The sequence below is a fragment of the Theropithecus gelada genome, chromosome 12 (assembly GCF_003255815.1).
Source record: "Theropithecus gelada isolate Dixy chromosome 12, Tgel_1.0, whole genome shotgun sequence".
NCBI lineage: Eukaryota > Metazoa > Chordata > Mammalia > Primates > Cercopithecidae > Theropithecus > Theropithecus gelada.
This window is the reverse complement of record NC_037680.1, coordinates 100,876,068-100,882,236: the sequence shown is the minus strand read 5'-3', so window position 1 is coordinate 100,882,236 and position 6,169 is coordinate 100,876,068. Positions and strand designations below refer to the sequence as shown.

The window sequence follows — 6,169 nt, the reverse complement described above, 5'->3', positions numbered from 1 at the left end:
TATGCAAAAAAAGATAGTTTACAATTATGGCAAATACTTAGTGTTAAATGTCTGATGAAAGAAAATTCTCTTCATATTTAGGATACAAATGACTCTTTTACGTCCATCATCAGGGGAATGGATAAACTGCGCCTTTTCAAACAACAGAGTTACATACAGCACTAAAAATAAATGAACAATAGGTTATTTTGAATATGGATGACTCACAAACATAATATTGAGTGAAAAAGGAAGTGGCAAAAGAAATCAATTCTTTAAAAAAAAGGCATACAATTTTCTAAAGTTTCCAAGCAAACAAAACTGATTAAATAATATATTGCTTTAGGAAGCATGCTTATGCAGTACTTCTATGAAGAAAGTAAAAAGATAACTTTTTCCTATTTGAGAAATTCCTTTTTTTAAAAAAAAGAATTTTTTAAGATAGTGTGATATATTCATACAAAGAAAAAAGAACAAATTCCCATGCCTGCAAAAATGTGAATGAATATCACAGACAGTGTGCTGAGAAAGAAGTGAGACATAAGAGTCCACACTGTATAATTCCATGTATATAAAGTTCAACAACTTGTAGGTCTACTCTATAGGGTTAGAGATTAATATAGTGGTTTTCTCCTTGGGGTGGGGCAAGGGATGGAGGTGAGGTGTTCACTGGAAACAGTGATTCTATTTCCTCATCTAGGTTATGGTTACATGAATATTTACATATGCAAAAATTACCCTTAGTCCTTCCTAAATATTATTATTATTATTATTATTTGAGACGGAGTCTCGCTTTGTCGCCCAGGCTGGAGTGCAGTGCCTGGATCTCAGCTCACTGCAAGCCCCCCCTCCCGGGTTTATGCCATTCTCCTGCCTCAGCCTCCCAAGTAGCTAGTTTTTTGTATTTTTTAGTAGAGACAGGGTTTCACCGTGTTAGCCAGGATGGTATCGATCTCCTGACCTCGTGATCCGCCCGTCTTGGCCTCCCAAAGTGCTGGGATTACAGGCTTGAGCCACTGCACCCGGCCCCTAAATTTTAAAAGTAATTAAAATGATGATAGTAGTGCATGACTTTTGAAAATTCGAAGTCCTTTTGCTAACATGAAAAGTAAACAACCAGGTGGGGCACGGTGGTTTATAACTGTTATCCCAGCACTTTGGGATGCTGAGGTGGGGGGATCACTTGAGCCCAGGAGTTTGAGACCAGCCTGAGCAACAAAGTGAGACTTTTTCTCTAGAAAAAATTTCCCAGCTGTAGTGGTACATGGGAGGCTGAGGTAGGAGGATCATTTGAGCCCAGGAAGTCGAGGGTGCAGTGAGCCATGATTGCACCACTGCACCCCAGCCTGGGCAACAGAATGAGATCCTGACTAAAAAAAAAAAAAAAAAAAAGCACGCTCCATAGTCACTACCACTTTATTTTGTTATTCTGTTGGCTCATGATATCACAAATGAACCACTGCTCTAACCTGTTGAATTTTTTATAGCACCTAATCTATCCTTCCTTATTTATATGATGTCTCTTCTCTATCAGACTATAAAAAACAGGAGAACAGAATCCATGTCCCATGGATCCCAAACTGTACACTGAGGCACCCCAGGGTGCCACAGCAAATTCATAGGGTAAATATGGGATATTTTAAATTTTCTAGAGAAACACAGCATCTGGTCAGATACGACATGAACTCCTGGCTCAAAGGTGTTCAGGTTCAGATTATATTATGCTACATTCTTTTTCATAATGTCATATTCTTGGCAAAGCTGAATTTAGTGGTCACTATCTTAAAACGCAAGTAAGCATGCAGTGTGGAAGCATCCAATCTGATTCTAAGGTTTGAGAATTTATGCAGTGACCAACATGCACATAAATCCCATTTGTAAGTAACCGTGGTTATTTACAAATAAAATAAAAATACATTTTTCAAAGCATGTTTTTCAATTTTAAATGCATTTCAAATTTTAAATACATTTTTTTTTCACAGAAAGATTGCAGAGGGTCTGGAGGCTGTACATGGGCAGGGGCCTGGTGAGCTCTGTACATGGGACTGGCAGACCAGGGAGCCTCCACTTGGAAAGGTACTTTTTAATTAAAAAAAAAATATATATATATTTTTATATATATATAAATTATATATATATAATTACAAATTATATATATATATATAATGGGAGCTACAATCACCCTCTCCCCACTCTCTGATTTAAAAGACACAAAAATAGATGTCTCTAAGATAAATGGGGATCCTGGGGCTTAAGGGTGTTTAAAGGGCTTCACAAGGGCCAGGGCTTACAGGGGGCGTCCCAGGCGCTGGGGCGGGTCCTGCGTCAGTTGGTAGGACAGTAGGCTTCATTGGATGCCACCTGTTTTTCACTTACGGGGAGACACAAGAGTCATTGTAAACGTGCCAACCAGTCTGGCACTGGTACAAGGCTGTGTAGTGGCCACAGTGGATGCTGCCTGAGTGGTTGCAAAGGGCACACAGCTGGTAGACAGGACTTCCAACTTTGCCACTGGCAAAGACCCCTAGGCTCAGTCACTGCAGTGGGAAGTCTACACCTACAGAACTTTACTTGATGGAGCCTCGGGAGACAGAAAATAGATTCAGATGGAGCATGAAGATGCAGGGGAATCTTTGTATAGTCAACTTTTGGCACCGCTTGTTTTCTGCCAACGTGGGTCACACACTGGGGCATTCTCTAACTCTAGCTCTTCTTTCTTGGTTAAAAAGGCTCAAACAATCCCGCAGAGACACCTTGTCCCCAGTGAATCCTTTCTTGGGGATGGTGAGGGAGAGGTCACAAAAAAAACACCTTGAAGGTCATGGAGTGGTATCCACAGGCCTGGCACTTGAGACAACTTTTCAACTGGCCCACAAACAGATCCACCATCTTGTTGTCCTCTTGTTCTTCCAGATAACACTTCCACATTAGGTTGGCCCAGTCATCATCATTTAACTCAGGCTCTTTTAGCAGAGCACCCTCCTCGGTGGGGTGGAGAGGGAGCTGGACCATGGGCAGGGACTGGTGAAGCCCCACAACCTCTGTGGTTGATTTCAAGGTGTAGCCGCTCCGTAAAGAATGTCAGGAACTCTTGGGTATCCTGCTGGCTATATCCAGAGAAGAATGTTTTTCAAATGTCTACTAAATTGTTAATCTATACGTACTTATTAAGTTGTTTAAGCCTAATTGTTAAAAAAAAAAAAAAAAAAAAAAAGAACTGTTAGTTATTACTCTCAGACTGGTGGAGCCATAAAAATAGTACTAACAGACTGGGGGTGCCATGACCAAGAAAGTTCAAGAACCCTGCCACGACTCATTGTAAATAACACGTAAACACAAACACATTCACACATGTGCTAGTCACCCAGTGTGGGGTCTGATGTGAAATGACTTCTTAACAAACGTACTGAAGAATTAGTGAATGAATGAGGAAGCAGTGCTCCTCTGGCTTATCTTCTCCTGTCTGGATATGTGTTCAAATTGGCCATCTTAGTGTGCAGCTCTCTCAGTGAATAACTCCCTTCCAGCCTTCCATTGCACAGGCTGGGGACAAGAAAATGGAAGCTAGGTGAGGTCCTGGATCACCGGGGTACCACTCTGGGCACACAAGAAATCTTCACAAAGCAAGTGAGCATGACAGAAATTGAAGGTATAAGGCTGAGGGAGAAGCTTCCATCCAAGACAGTTGACCAGGAACACACAAAAAAACCTGAGAACAAAAACACAAAGCAGCTGAGAGGGGCGGAGGGAGAGCCTGAATGAAAGGGCAGGGAGGTGTGAGAGGAGACAAGAACAGGAGGCAAAGGCTGGCAGAGGCGTGAAGTGAGACACGGAAGAACCAGAAGGTCAAGTCATTGAGTTTGAATGTCATTGAGATTTCTTGAAAAAAAAAGAGTAGGTTGGATGATGTGGTCAGTGTCTTGGGAAAGAAATGTCATTTTAGCACAAATGCTTGCAATGAAGCAACACGGATACCAAGGTCACTTGGTTAATATGTAGCTTGGAGAGCTCCCAGATGGGCTCTGAGCAGGATTTGAGAAGAATTCAGAAGCATGACGGAGAGTGCAAAATAGGACCCGGGGTAGATTCATCTGAGGGAATCATCTATTATGTTAGAAGGGTTGCAAATGAAGGAAAACAATACATGTTTTCTCTCTAGGCTGAAAATTTCTACACTAAACTCACTCCTTCAAATTAGGCTAGAGAACATGGTCTGATAGGGTTCACCTTTAGATTACCAATGGAGCAACAGGGATGTGGCTCAAATATAAAAACCTGCTCTCACACAGATTATGTCTGCTGAACAATGGCTCCGGATGGCTCGCCAGGCTGGCAGATGGCTCTGCTTGCGAGATTCATACCAAGTTTTGTCTCATTCTGTCTTTAAGAGGGTTCATTCATTTTGCATTGCCGCTCAAATTTTAATGTAGATCATATTTCAGTGTTATCTCTACGTGATCATACCATTTAAAATAAAGTATTTGCATCTGTTTATACTTGGAACATTTTACAACTTCATGTCAGACCTTTATTCTTAGTTGAACCATTATTCTCTCCACGTATAAGACCTATTTATTCTGAAGTCCCCATTATCTTTTTACTAGTTCTTTGAAGTTGTATTGTATAATGGTCTTTTTGGTGTCCTGAAAGAGAATGATATCAATGTAGTCGGTATCATCAAGAAATGCTGGGGAGGCAGCTGAGATTGGTAGAAATTCACTAGACAAGGATCAAATCCCAAGTCTATCATACATTAGCTGTGACTTTGGCCCAGTTAGGTTACCTCTCTGAACATCTGCTCCTTCATCCATGAAATGACAAGGCGATAGTGACTGCAGGTAGAGTATGAGCTTGAGTTTCCCACGAGCCTGTGTGTGAATTCTGGGCCTACCATTTACTAACACCCTGAACCCAAGGAAGTGATTCAGCTGAGTCCAAATTTCACTTTGTATAAAATAAGAATAATGAGGTTTTCCTCATGGGGTTAATAAGATAAATGAAGGCAATTATAAGTAGAATTGCTAAATGTCTTGTTTTGAACCCCGCTGACTAGGATTTCAGTGCTCCCTTTAGGAAAAACATACATATATATACTTTTTAAAGTAGGGCATATATATATAGGGCATATACCATATATATATATAGGGGATATACCATATATATATATATATATATATATATATATATATAGGGTAGGTGTTATCTTGTCATGCCATGACTTAGGTGCAATTATTTCTACTTACTCTCTGAATTTATGCCTTACTACAGTGATTTGCAAATTAGACGTAAAGTATGGGACTTGATTCCACATAAATTCTGGTGTGAAAGGCAGACATGGCTGGCTCTATGCAGCAAAGCACACTTCAGAACTGTCAGCACACAGGATGTAATTATGAAATAATGCTCAATACTTTTATTGTATAAACATAAGGGCAGGTCAGTGTTGGGTTTTGTATTAGTTCGTTTTCACACTACTATAAAGATACTACCTGAGACTGGGTAATTTATAAAGAGAAGAGGTTTAACTGACTCACAGTTCTGCATGGCTGGGGAGGCCTTAGGAAACTTACAATCATAGTGGAAGGCGAAGGGGAAGAAAGGCACATCTTACATGGTGGCAAGAGAGAGCATGCACAGGGAAAAACTGCCACTTAAAACCATCAGATCTCATGAAAACTCCCTCATTATCATGAGAACAGCATGGGGGAAACCACCCCCATGATCTAGTAACCTCCCACCAGGTACTTCCTTTGACACCTGGGAATTACAATTCAAGATGAGATTTGAGTGGGGACACAGAGCCAAACTATATCAGGTCTACTTTCATCTTTTACATTTATTCAGCAATTTTGTTTTTGTGATTCTTTATCCTTAAACTTCATCTTTTATTATCCTTAAACTTCATCTCTTATTATAAAAGTAGTATATACTTATTGAAAAAATTAAGAGAGTGCAGATGATTTAAAAAATCACCTGTGATATCATGGTGAGAAATAACCACTACTAACATTTTGGTGTATAAATTCCAGTGTGTGTAGTAGGAGTGTGTGCACATATAAGTAGATATAAATAATACTTCACTGTAAACACAAGTTTTCAAGCTATAGTTTTTCAGGTAACATTTTTAATTGTGATACAATACACATAAGATTTACCATTTTAACTATTTAAAAGTGTACAATTCAGTGGC

General features: G+C 39.9%; 1 pseudogene; it reads right to left on the bottom strand.

The window, feature by feature from the left end:
* Positions 1-2,266: 2,266 nt before the first annotated feature.
* LOC112635892 lies at positions 2,267-3,109 on the bottom strand (annotated as a pseudogene).
* Between the last annotated feature and the right edge of the window lie 3,060 nt (positions 3,110-6,169).